Raw genomic sequence first — 14,146 nt, 5'->3', positions numbered from 1 at the left:
AAAAAAATATACGCACTAAAGTTCTTTTAAAAGCAATATTGTGGAATATTGACTGAAATAAAGAAAACACCCAGCGTATTTCTGTTTTAATCTTCCTCGATTCCAAACATTTGGAATAAATGGTGTTCCTATATGACTCCGACCGTGCGAGGGCTGTATAGCCAGTCAAGGTCGTTAAACACTTCCATTTGTTCCTATGACTGAAATGCATTGCATCTTGCTGGGGATTATTAGACTGGTTCCCGATCGCAATATTCAGTATGTTACACATATATACCAATATATAGCGTATGGCTATGAGCTTATACATGGAACGTTGTGCAGGGAACCAGGAAAGGGGATGGTTAACTTACATTTACTAGTAAATTGCTGAAGTTATTAAACAATAAACGATATTCAAATTTTAAGGTAAGTCTATTACCATGTCCTGTACTTTATATGCCTTAAATTGAGAATGGAAAAGGGAAATATGTAAAAGAGACAACAACCCGACTAAAGAGTAGAAAACATATTATTGCAACTTAGTGCAATGCAAATGTAATAGCGATATAATAGATATTCTATATTGAAAGCAAAAATGCTGTCGAGTTAGTAAATCTCCAACTTCCTTTGTTCTATAGTTCATGTAGTCATTAGAAGATTACATGCCATGTCAATGTTGAAATAAGATACAATGGTTAATAATATCATTTTTATAGGATTTTAAAGTTTAAAATGACGAGTACTTTAACACTTTCCTGTCTTAGTTGTTATGAGATCAATGGTCTCTTTACGTAAAACACTTTCTAGTCACCAAGTGACAAAACCGATATTGAAGAAGTTTAAACCAGCCAGGCGATTGTCATAAATTAAAATGCGAGTCGATCTAACATTAAACTTTAAAATTGATAAGGTCTTTTCGTTTTTCGCTTTTTTATGACAGGAAATATGTTAACGTTACTGAAGTCCGATGTTGACTAAGTGATGTAACGAGAATTTGATCCCTAGTACAATATTTATTGGTACTTAGAAGGCGCTATTTAACTAAAGACCGATATTAACTACCGTCGTTTGGTAGAAAATAGACCATTGTTGAAATACTTGTGTGACATACAATTGCCTACTTTATTTTGTTTTCGAGTGTGTCAGAAATTTGCATTTCAACTTAAGACAAATATATATATTTGGGATTATTTTTTTAACTTCTGGAAATTAACCAATAGATCATTATAATCTCATGAAAGAACAATAGGATCTTATGTGCTATTTGAAATTGAAACCTGTGATTTAGAAAACACATTGATTTGCTTATGTTAAATTACAATGGGCACTGTAAGTATTCTTATTATTTTAGATGTGCTTGTCTTTGTAGCATCTTATAGCACTTATAATAATAAACACTCATACCACATCTTATTATATCAGCTGTTTACTACAAGGCTTGTCGCTTGTGCTGTGAAGAAGCATTAACATGTATCCCCGTGCTTACGGCGTATATCCTCGCATTTTTTTCAATTATGGCTTATTTGCCTATGAGAGGGTTTTCACATGTTTATTGTGACTTATAGATGAGAGAGTTGTCTCATTGGCACTCATACCACATCTTTTTATATCTCTTTACAAAATATATGTTTAAGCCAAAAATACCAAATTCATAAATTGTCAGTAAACATATTCTTGACCTTTTTGTATAGAGTATTGTCATTTGGACTGATTATTTAAGCTCTATTAAAGGTAATTGTCAAGATAAGGAACACTCTGTATTTTATGAAGATCGTTCTTCTGGTTGAGATATGTTGTCAAACATTAAATTTTTACCTTGCAGTTTAAAACATTGAGAATAAATATGAGGAATGTGTCAAAGAGACATCGACCCAACAAAAGAGCAGAAAAACCTGGAGGTGGTCCTCAGTTGGCCCTTTACAAAAATGTGTACTAGTTCAGTGATAAGGGACGTCATACTTAACTCCGAAATATATAAATGAACTAAATTAAAAATAATACAAGACTATAACCAAGGCCGGAGGCTTCCAACTAGTATACCAGCTTTTGTAATTCCATTTTAGCTTTTTGCTTACTAAAGAATATATACTTTTGGGAATACGTTGTACATTTTCATATTTTTTTTTAACTTCAAATGCATTCCATATTAAAACAAAATACGTGCACTTCGTATGTAAATAAAGGCATCAGTATTATACTGCTGTTCGAAAGTCACAAATCGATTTAGAGAAAACAAATCCGGGTTACAAACTAAATCCGAGGGAAACACATCAACTATAAGAGGAAAACAATAAAACAAGACACACTGAAGTGCAATTAACAAAAAAGCAAACGACAATGCAACACACACAGAAAGAACTATAAGATAACAACTGCCATTTTCCTGACGTGGTACAGGATATTTTACGGGGGGAAATGGTAGGTTCAGTAAACACGGTTTTGTGGCTAGAAAAACCTCGCTTTTATGACACATTTACACTAAAATGACAACATTACATTACAGGAATACATTACAAATGAATGTAAGAACATTCAGAACAGATAATTGATATGCGACATGTTCTATCAGATGAGCTCACTAAGGCTTTTGGTTTACAATATTAAACAAGACTAGTAAATTTTTACATCGCGCGGTGCGAAACTAAAAGTTTCAGTCGATATACACGCCATCTGAATATTTTCCCAAACGAAAACTGGAAAAAAGCTTATCTCCGGCAATCTACCTGACGATTCCGTTAATTTGTTATATTTTTATCAAAAACAAAAATCGAAAATAAAAATTTCGACTTCTTTTATTTGATTAACACAACAATTCCATATAAACTGAAGATGTTTTGCTGTTTTGGGGTATCATGTTCTTCTTCTTATAGTAAGAATAATATCGTCATGAACATGCATGAAATATTTGCAACTGGACGTTAAGCAACCAACAGTCAATCAATCAATCTTAGGAACATTATACTAATGTTATATTGATATAAACTATTTCGGTTCTCCATTTGTCGTTTTGATTATTTTATCAGGACTTCCTTGTAAATTATTCAATGTGTAGTTCATCTGATACCGAAAGCAACACTTCAAATAATTTATGACCGCAATATTTTTGTTTATATGTCCATGATTACAACTGATAAAACTTTGAATGTTAATAAAGTGTATATCTTTACTAACAAGAGTTCATCTAGTTATAACCATATAAGTATTTTAAGGATAGATACAATAAATAAGATAGTATTAAATTTCTATAAAGATTTATGGTAAGATTTTCGTACACACAGCGCGCGCGAGCGTGGACTATCATTGATTCATTTGGTTGGTTGGTGTTTAATGCTACATTCAGCACTATTGTGCTATATTTGATGGCCGTGCTCAACTTATTTTAGGACAGGCCATCTCGCTGAACTGTATTGTTAAGGGGCCTGTCTCTAGATGCGGAATTTTCACATTTTGACACATTGGTGGACTCGGGAATGCTTTTGCTCTTTGGTCCGGTTCTTGTCTCTTGACACATTCCCCTTTTCAAATCTCAATTTAATATTTTACGTTTTTCAAAGTTGACATATGGTTTAAGTTTTTTTTCTTTGTGTTGTGTCAAGAGTCTTTCATGCTATTGTCATCTCATATGATTTAAAACAGAAGACAAAGATATATAATATTCAATACATACAGAAATGAGAGATATTGTAAAATATAAGGAAATGAAGGAAAAAGAAATGTGTTAATCCCTTCCTATTTGGAACACATTACAATGTTGACTTACTATTGAAATGACATCATTTTTATATTGTTTGCAGTACTTTTATGCTGAACTAAGATATAAATCTTCACAACACAAATTTAAATTTGAGTATTTAATATCTACCAATATTGGTATCTGCGATTAAAACGTTTCGTCGCGGAAATATTCATATTATTTCCTTTTAAACATACTTCTTGTGATTTTTTTTTTTTTCATTTTCACTTTAAAGTTTTTTAAAAATAAGCATTTGCACCTGTCCTAAGTCAGGAATCTGATGTACAGTAATTGTCGTTTTTTTATGTAATTTATACGTGTTTCTCGGTTCTCGTTTTTTTTTTATAAAGATTAGACCGTTGGTTTTCCCGTTTGAATGGTTTTACACTAGTAATTTTGGGGCCCTTTATAGCTTTTTGTTTTGTGTGAGCCAAGGCTCCGTGTTGAAGGCCGTACATTGACCTATAATGGTTTACCTTTTTTTTTTGGAATTGTTATTTGGATGGAGAGTTGTCTCATTGGCACTCACACCACATCTTCCTAAATCTATCATACAGAGTATGGAAATAAAAAACACGAGCGGCTATTTAGAACTGCAGGGTTGATACCACTGCTGGTTTACGGTTAGTCCAAGATGGTATAAAAATATATTGCCAGCTCTGTACTTCGGTCCAGACATGATGCATATCATACCTTTCTTAAATATTCCTTTGATGGATTTAGAAATGATTAAGAAACTAATGTTTGAACTCCCACAGGCAAAGTAAAACATAGCTGGACTATGTGACTCTTGTTTAAAAATCCCTCTTTGGATTTGATTTTTTTGTTTTGAGAATTCCCGACGAAGATAAGTGTTTCAGACGCAACAATTATATAAGGTGTTATTTTTTTCTTAGTTTGTCACGCTGTTATGTTAATATATTCTTAAAGTCTCAGCATTAAGCAAAAAGCCTGTGTCAATTTAAAGCAGTAAACAATGTTAAATTTGAAAGTTTAAAATTCTAACAGATACATAAGGAATGGCATAAACAATGTTTATTACGTAATTTGGTTACAATGAAACAACTGTGTAGTATTCATCTCCACAATGAGCAGTACATGATGATAACTATTAGCTCATTCAGTGCTTAGTACAACTAGTAAAAAGATCTTAATTAAGGAGTTATGCTCTTAAGGGCAATGAATGGAAGGAACAGTATCACATTTGTTATGTCAGATGTTATTTATTTGACACTGATCTAATGAGGTTAGTTATTACAAAACTTAACTTTATGAGTTTTTGTATAGTTTTTATCAATGGATATAAAACAATATCAATGACGTGTCTGTTATCAGAAATTGATTGAATAGATAGACTATAATACTCTCTCTTTTATTGAGAAAAATAAGTATAGATAGATCAATTATGCATTTATTGGACTTTAAAATTTATGGATATTATTTTGTCATTCGAAATTTGAAATGATATCATATGTATCTCTGGCATGTTCTGACAAACAAATTAGTTTAACTTTGGTCTTTAATATTTATTGATATTATTATTAATGATCAAAACAGTGAAAACTACAGAATATGCAATTTAATATCATATAGCTCAATCAGATGTAACGTATTATTTGAGTGATTATAGACTTTCGACTTTTGAAATTAATATTGCTTTGTTATATCTTCATCTCACATAAGTGCATCGTTCGTCATTAAACGAATTCAAAAGAATAACGATAAATTTGAAAAAAAATACAATGACATGTGTCAGTTATTATTGACAAAAATGGAGATGTAGAGTACATGACACATAACCTAAACGACAAAACAATCGTAAAACAGTTTGAGGTACATACGGCCTTGACACCCCGCTTGACATAGGCAACTAAAATATCTATTGTTCAACATACAACCTTCAACAATATAGAACTAAAACGTTCAGTGTTCAGCATATAGTTACTATACTGGACAGTCAAAAGAAACATATCTATTTCAACATTTGGTCTTCAACAATAGACAATTAAACATTTGGTGGTCAACATACAGTCTAAACAATTATACAATTGAACATTTGGTGGTCAACGTAGTCTAAACAATAGACATCTAAAAGAGACATGTCGATTTCAACATATATGGCTTTCAACAATAGAAAACTTTGTTAAACATTTAGTGATCAACATACTGTCTAAACAATTATACAATTGAACATTTGGTGTTCAACGTAGTCTAAACAATAGACATCTAAAAGAGACATGTCGATTTCAACATATATGGCTTTCAACAATTGAAAACTTTGTTAATCATTTAGTGATCAACATACGGTTTAAACATTAGGAGTCAGAAAAGACATTTCGACTTAACATACGGCTTTCACCTATAGAGAACTTTTTAAAAATATTTAGTGATCAACATACGGCCTTCAGCAATAGAGAGACAAAAGACATTATGATGTCAACATACGGCATAAAGAAATAGACAACTAAAACATTAAGTGGTCAACATACAGCATCGACAATAGACAGTCAAAAGAGCCAGGTTTTTGTCAGCATTTGGCCTTTAACAATATACGTTTTAAATATTTATATTTCAACATACGACGTTCAACAATAAACATACGACAGTGAAAATGAGGACAAGGTCGGATGAAACGATTAATCACAGAACGCTGTAATTTCTTCCACTGCAGTTGAGCAGCTTACTCATCCGGGAACGCTTTTTTTCTCGGAAAATTGTTTAAACAATTGTCACTTTTTATGCCCCACCTACGATAGTAGAGGGGCATTATGTTTTCTGGTGTGTGCGTCCGTTCGTCCGTTCGTCCGTCCGTTCGTCCGTCTGTCCCGCCTCAGGTTAAAGTTTTTGGTGAAGGTAGTTTTTGATGAAGTTGATGTCCAATCGACTTCAAACTTAGTACACATGTTGCCTATGATATGATCTTTCTAATTTTAATGCCAAATTAGAGATTTTACCCCAATTTCACGGTCCACTGAACATAGAAAATGATAATGCGAGTGGGGCATTCGTGTACTGAGGACACATTTATGTATTTTTTTCAATTTTGGGTACTATGGCAGAAAGCATTTTAAAACTTCTACTTCATTGTTTATGCTGCGAACAGCTTGGATTAATTTGGCTTAAAAGAAACAAGATAATTTGTGTAATAATATACAAAAATGTAGACTAAACTACAATAATCACATTTCAATATCACCTAATTATTACAAAATAAGACTTTTTAAACAACGAGTTGTCAGATTTGACAAGCCAAAGTTGTAACTCCTTTCCACAAGATTTAATAAAATCTATGATAGAGATCGATAATTATTTCAGAATTGATTAAAAGTTTGTTATCAAGATTCGTGATATACTTTAATTAAAAAGTAAGTCTTCTACCTGTTCTGTCTTTAAAGATATTGTTATCGAGTTTTCTATTAAATTTCTGTGTGAAGTTCTCGATATTATAATGAAAAGTGGTAAAACTTTGATGAAATAAATCTCATAAAAGTTAATTTAGTAAAAGTGGGTATCACAGTTAAATTTTCTCTAGACACGATATCAAGAGACGCAATTTCTTCTCAGTTTACAATATTATCCTATAGGATATTTAATGTTGAGAACATATGACAAAAGTCACACAAGCGTCTCAAACGTACTGTTTCTTTCATGAAAACTGATATATACCTAAGTCCTAATTCTTGTATAATGTCTTCTTAATTTGAAAGGGCACAACAGAACACTATATATATATCAATGAAACAATCCCGCGGTTTATAGTTTGTCCCTATTATAGTATCTTTATTAATGTTACTAATGTAAACTGTTCGTTACTCCTTTTTGTTTAATGTCACCAAACCATATCCTTCTACTGGCTATGACGACAAGACAAAAAGACAAATGCTGCATGCAGAACATAATTTGCTAACCTGATTTTGCTGACATCATGTATTGTCCTTCTTCATGTTAGCCATTTATCATTTTGATTTTTAATTAAAAGAACTCTTATCACGCATGCTGTTGCTATGTTTGTGATCTGTATTTTCCATATTTTGTTTATGGTACTTTTCTTAGAATTTCCGTGTGGTTCTATCTTGGAAAAGCTGTAGCTGTCCATGGCCACGTAAATTAAAGTGCATAAAAGAAAAATGCTTTTCAAAAAGATAATTCGACCACCAAAATATTTAGCAGTAATTTAAGACGATGGCCAACTTAATATTCGTGTAAACGTGAAAAATGTGATAAAAAATCTCTAGACAGTTATTTGAATAACATTTATATGAATACTGTTGCTATTCGTATATTTTATTTTGAAAACAATTCGGAAATTAATAATATGTATCATAAAAGACCCATTTCTAGAATGAATTATAAATTCCAGCAGACAAAGCAGCCAACAATGTAGTGGCAGAGTATGTATTTATTACACATACCTTCTCTAACACAAAAGTATCAATTCTTCTACATTCAGGTCCGTAAGCTCCAGAGATCGTGATATTGTAAACAAGCATATAACTGCTACTGCTTAACTTAAAAGTCCCAACTATGTATTGGTTACCTTAAAAACCATTTGAATTTCGTTTCATTTCTGTATCTTATAGTTGTTCTACTACTTATATGTCTTTGCTTCTAAATACATCCCTTATTTGTTATTAACCTCTGTAATAAAGCTTATGAAGATAATGGTATTAATAATTTTGAGTGTTAATAATTCTTTAGAGAATCTTGAGAGGTTTTAAATAAAATACGCACTTTTAATTCTGTTTGTAGTTATGATTTTTCTATACTCTACACTAAACTTCCACACAATTTTATGAAGAAAAAGTTTTCACATTTTTTCACAACCTTCACGGCTCGATATGTTCAGCTGAAACTTTGTTTGTTCAATCTAAAAAAAAAACTATTTTTTTTATTTTTTATTTTTTTTTGGGGGGGGGGGTAGCCTTTTTCGAATGGTTTGAGTACGTCTACTTAGAATCTTCTGACCTTTTCCTATCAATTAAGGACCCGGAAGCACGAAGTATAAATTGGTTTCGACTTTATTTAAGTATGGTCTTGGGTGAGCTTACAGAACTTCCTTTATAAAACAAGCATCAAATAAAGAGCAAATCGTGTGACAGAACTCATTTACATGAAAACATAAAGATTTCCATTCATCTAGCGAGGCAGTGAACGTAGTACAAAGACTAGAGTAATTATATCCTTTACGAACAGGAAATGTTCAACTTTCAGTAAGATTGCAATTATCAGCAAACAAAAGAAAATCAATGTCTTGTTTTTATTGTTTGTTTACATTAACAGAGTTTCTGTGTGACACAATTGCATTACGTTTTAAGTAGTACCGCATAAAACGGACATCTAACGGAAGCGTACCGGATAAAACGGATAAACAATATATACGGAAATATTTAAGGCGACAATAATAATACATGTACATGGCATAACTATTCAAAATGTGTGAAGAATCGCCCTTACTCTAAGGTCGATTATGAATTAAAAAAAATCGTTAACCTTTAGAAATCTGACATACCAATAATTGGCATTTCTGACGCGAAATTTTCAATTGGCATTTATCAGTTTCAGATCCGTTTATCATCCGTTTTATCCGTTATACGTCCGTTAGAAGTCCGTTTTTTATTCGTTCAACATCCGTTGTATCCGTTAAACGTCCGGTATGAGTCCCGGGGTTTCTCATCCGTTCAACACCCGTTTTATCCGTTAAACGTCCGGATGTATAACGGACATGCAACGGATATGGACGGACGTCTAACGGATAAGAATGGACGTCTAACGGACATGACCGGATTGAAAAAATATTATCCGTTAGGCGTCCGTTCAAGCTATCCGTTAAAGTGTGAACGAGGCTTTTTCTTGCATCCTTATTTGCAACATGCTATAAAACACGATTTTACATTTCTAGCAATAGACTTTACATCTCCAGCGCTAGACTATCTTCAGTGCTACACTTTATATCTCCAGCGCTATACTTTACATCTTCAGCGCTGGACTTTGCATCTACAGCATTGGACTTTACATTTCCAGCGCTTGACTTTAAATCTCCAGCGCTAAACTTTATATCTCCAGCGCTTGACTTTACATCTTCAGCGCTGGACTTTACATCTCCAGCGCTAGACTTTACACATCTTCTGCGCAGGACTTTTAAAGACACTTTATAATCTGTGTGAGACCAGGGCTCCGTACTTAACCAAGTTGTTATTTGCGGTAAATTGAAAAGCAGTGGTGAAAAACATTTAAATTCTTTTGAAATGAGGAAAAAATATAAGGATATGCAAAAAATATACAGGCTATCAACCATTAAAATCTAGCATTCTTATATAAGGTGTAATTAATAACAATCAACCCGTATACTGATTTGTATCACTTCATATTAATAATCTTTGTGGTGAGGTTAAATTTCCTGTCATTAATTCATCACCCATGCACAAACGTGTCCGAGAAAAAAATATATCTGTACATTTTCCTCACTTTCAGGTTAATAGATGTGATTTTTTTCTGAGACAAGTGCTTGCGGTCATCCGATGTTCAGTACTTCAGTAATTTGATTATAGTTCGTTATTACGTTCTTACTTGTGTTGTACTTTTTCATCACTGTCTCATGTTAGAGGAGGGTTGGGATACCCGCGCTAACATGTATAACCGCGTCGTATATTCTGTATTTATGATAATGTGTCTGTCTCAAGTCAGGAGCCTGTAATTCATTGGTTGTCGTTTGTTGGTGTGCTACATATTTGTTTTCATTTTCTTTTATTACTAATAAGGCCTTTGTTAATTCGTTTTAATTGTTTTATAGCTGAATTGCAGTATGGGCTGTGCTCGTTGTTGAAGGTCGTAAGGTGACCTATAGTTGTTAATTTCTGTGTCATTTTGGTCACTCAGAATGGAGAGTTGACTCATTGGCATTCATACCAAATCTTTTTTACATTGACCATTTGGTATATGGCCGTGTTTTAAGCGACACGTACATACAGGTCATACATTAACTATTTGAAAGAAATCAAATTGTTAACTAATAATGGGTGTCGTAGGTGGTTCAGCGGAATTTTCTTAACATGTTCGAGATAGAAAACTCAGGGTGTTTATTCATAGAACAGACAAGGGAAGTGTCAAATATTTCATGTTAATATATTTTGAACATAGAGAGGATTTCATCGACAGCCTTTACCAAAACAAATCTTCTTTTTTCTGATATGTGCCTTCCGACTTTGTGTTTCGAATTGTAGTTACTTTTTCCATACTTAGTATTTATTCTAATTCAAGCTCCACGTGATGCAGGAAAATAGTATCTTGGAGCAAGGCTATTTCATTCTTTCCGAGGAGGGGTGACTCCTATAGCAAACAACATGTTTATAATGGCATTATAGAGATTTTCTGATTAAATTTCTGAATAAAGTTGCCGATCCGGTACATGAATAGATCGGTTAAAAAGCATGTTTTTTAAAATTTTTATTAGATTGGAAAAGCTTAATACGAGGGTTGGAAATTGAGAGCACAAAAAAGGAAAGGGGTTTGTTCCACAGGGAAATTTTTTATCTATCATTTTTTCACACCAATTTAAAACTGCTTCCATTTCTTCCATTTTCATTCAATCACGTAAAGGTGTTCATAAATAAAACGTCCGTCAAAAATATCCACGTTCGTTTTTTTCCGACAATTTCCGTTATTGACTTCCCGATTTTTACTACATCATCATAATGATAAAACCACTGAACATAAAGTTGAACGAACCGAATATAATACAAATGCTTTTACTGAACATAATGAATAATCTACTGAATATAAAGAAACCGGGACTACTGAAGGTATTACATAATGTACTGCAAATAATATTGAATCTACTGAACATAATGTCGAAAGTACTGAACATAATGAAAAATGTACTGAACATAATGAAAAATGTACTGAATATAACGTCAGAAGTACCGAACATAATTTAAATACCACTGCATATAATAATGAAACTACTGAACATAATAACCAAAGCACCGAATATAATGTAAAAACTACTGAACATAATGTAATAACTACTGAACATAATAGTATATCTACTGAACATACTATACATACTACTGAACATAATGCATAAAGCACCGAACATATTATACAATCAACATCAGGAGACAGTCATGGCGTTCCATAGTTATATATATAGTTTTCTAGTGTTGTTTTAGGTGCAGACTGTTGTAGGACGTATTGATATTTTATTTTATCATTATAGATGATATGTATTATTCAAAATATTAACTTTCTTAAAAAGCCTTCTATTTGTGAAATATCCAAATGATGTTCCATAAAAATGAAATATGTATTTTCTTAGGAATAACTGTGTCGTATATCATAACATAAAAAGGTAAGAACTGTTTTCGATAAATTGCTTTTATTTGTTTTGTATATAATTGCAGAATACCAAAACAAATTTGATTATTTGAAACTTTTTTTCATATTTTTTACACCTTACCTCAATGTAAATGTATCACCGAAATTTACTGTATAAATCTGTTATATCTTGTCACCAAAAGAAAGACACAGTGTTTTATAATACTTATTTTTTTAAATTTTACGCCCCATTATGCACCTTTTGGGGACTCTGAGTCCTGTAGTGGTATGATAAAATTGTTTTAACGCCAACTATTAATCAATCAATTTGATGCCACATGAGCAAGATCTGCTTGCCCTTACGGAGCACTTGAGATTACCCCAGTTTTTGGTGGTGTTCATGGTTCTCAGTCTTTCGTTTTCTATGTTTTGTCGTCTGTACTATTATTTGTCTGTTTGTATTTTTATTTTTAGCCATGGCGTTGTCATTTATTTTCAATCTATGAGTTTGACTTTTGTATCTTTCGTCCCTCTTTTACATACCTTTAGTTTTTCACTGATTCAAATAGAACAACAATGAACAAAGAAAGCTTTCAATTGACATTCATAGTGTTTTTCCATGTTGTAATGTTATATACTACTGTATCAGGTTAGGGTGAAGGTGTGTGCCTGTTAAAACGTTTAAACCTGCTGCATTTGTTTGCACGTGTCCTAAGTCTTTTGTTTATCTGATTGACATTTACTGGTGTAGTTCATAAATGTTTATCGTTTTTTATGTCACGCAGATCAGACCGTTGGTTTTGCTGTTTGAATGGTTTAACGCTGTCATATTTGGGCCCTATAAAGCTTGCTCGTATGTGTGTCCAAATTTAAAACCATGCGTTGACTGTGCCATACCTTACACATCGGAACGAGGCCTCATCGACTCCCTAATCGTAGATTTGATTTCACTGAAACTTCAAAGAATCTTTGTTACATTGTGAAATTTTGCAATCTGGAGAATATTTAAAGTTCCACTTGTGATAAAAAAAAACAAAAAAAACACACACACACACAAAACCACGGTGACTATGCAGTATCCACAAGTAATTAACGAAGGATTTGAATTTATGAGTTTTTTTCGCTATTCTACCGTATCAACTCACTCTCCCTCTCTCGTGTTGTCTGATGGATAATTCATAAACCAATATAATATTTTCTTCAATATGAGTACAATTTGAAAGAAAAAATAATCATCACAATTTCAAAGAAATTGATTAGTTTTGTAATATTTTGTTTGTTTTGTAGAAATTGTGTGCAAGTTGTAAAGAAATATTAGTTTGATTTTCTTCTAATACTTGTTTACAGATAATTTTCTATTACTGAAATAAAGTAAGGAGTGGTTTCAACCTGAAATTATCTTTTTTTTTACAATTACGGCACGTTAATTGCAGTTATAATCAATTGTGTTACATAAGATTTCACTAAAGTACATAGAAACAAAAATACTGTTTGATATAAACTATTGAAGTTGTAACTAGGTGATCTTTTTCAAAATAAGACAGAAATAAAAACCAATAGATATAAAAAGATGTGGTATGAGTGGTAATAAGACAACTCTCCATCCAAGTTATAATAGTAAATAATTATAGGTCAAAGTACGGGTTTCAACATTGAGCCTTGGCTCACACCGAACAGCAAGCTATAAAGGACTAAAAAATAAATAATGCATAAAATGATTATTTCAACCTCCTTACATGTCAACTCACCTGTCATAAGTCAGAACACATCTTTGTTTATTTATATGTTTTGTGTTCTTGTGCATTAAGAAATTTAAGTCAGTGAAAGAGGATCTTTGTTTTTGTCTGTTCAATCATTTACAACCATATATATGATATTTACTTTATAAATTTTGCGAACTAGCAACAAGAACCGCAGCAAAAACTGGGGGTGATATCAGGCGCTCCGGAAGGGTACACAGATCCTGCTCCAAATGTGACACCCGTCGTGTTGATACTTTCCAAAGAACTTCGGGCTATTTAGTTTTAACTAGTTTTGTAAGTACTATCAAACCTTTGATGTCGTATCCATCATATGAACGTCTACGTCATTGGTTTTTGTTATTTAACTGTTACCGAA

At 32.4% G+C, this 14,146-nt stretch overlaps 1 protein-coding gene across 1 annotated transcript in view; it reads left to right on the top strand.

Moving 5' to 3' along the window:
• Positions 1-898: 898 nt before the first annotated feature.
• The window catches only part of LOC134686316 (uncharacterized), a 49,867-nt gene continuing 36,619 nt past the window's right edge, over positions 899-14,146 (top strand). Inside the window, exon 1 of the mRNA XM_063545986.1 lies at positions 899-1,311. The gene's annotated coding sequence lies outside the window, so the exon portion shown is untranslated. The remainder of the gene's footprint in view (positions 1,312-14,146) is intronic.

Source organism: Mytilus trossulus, chromosome 10 (genome assembly GCF_036588685.1).
Source record: "Mytilus trossulus isolate FHL-02 chromosome 10, PNRI_Mtr1.1.1.hap1, whole genome shotgun sequence".
NCBI classification, from domain to species: domain Eukaryota; kingdom Metazoa; phylum Mollusca; class Bivalvia; order Mytilida; family Mytilidae; genus Mytilus; species Mytilus trossulus.
Note: the sequence above shows the minus strand (reverse complement) of the source record. Positions and strands in the feature narration are given on the sequence as shown.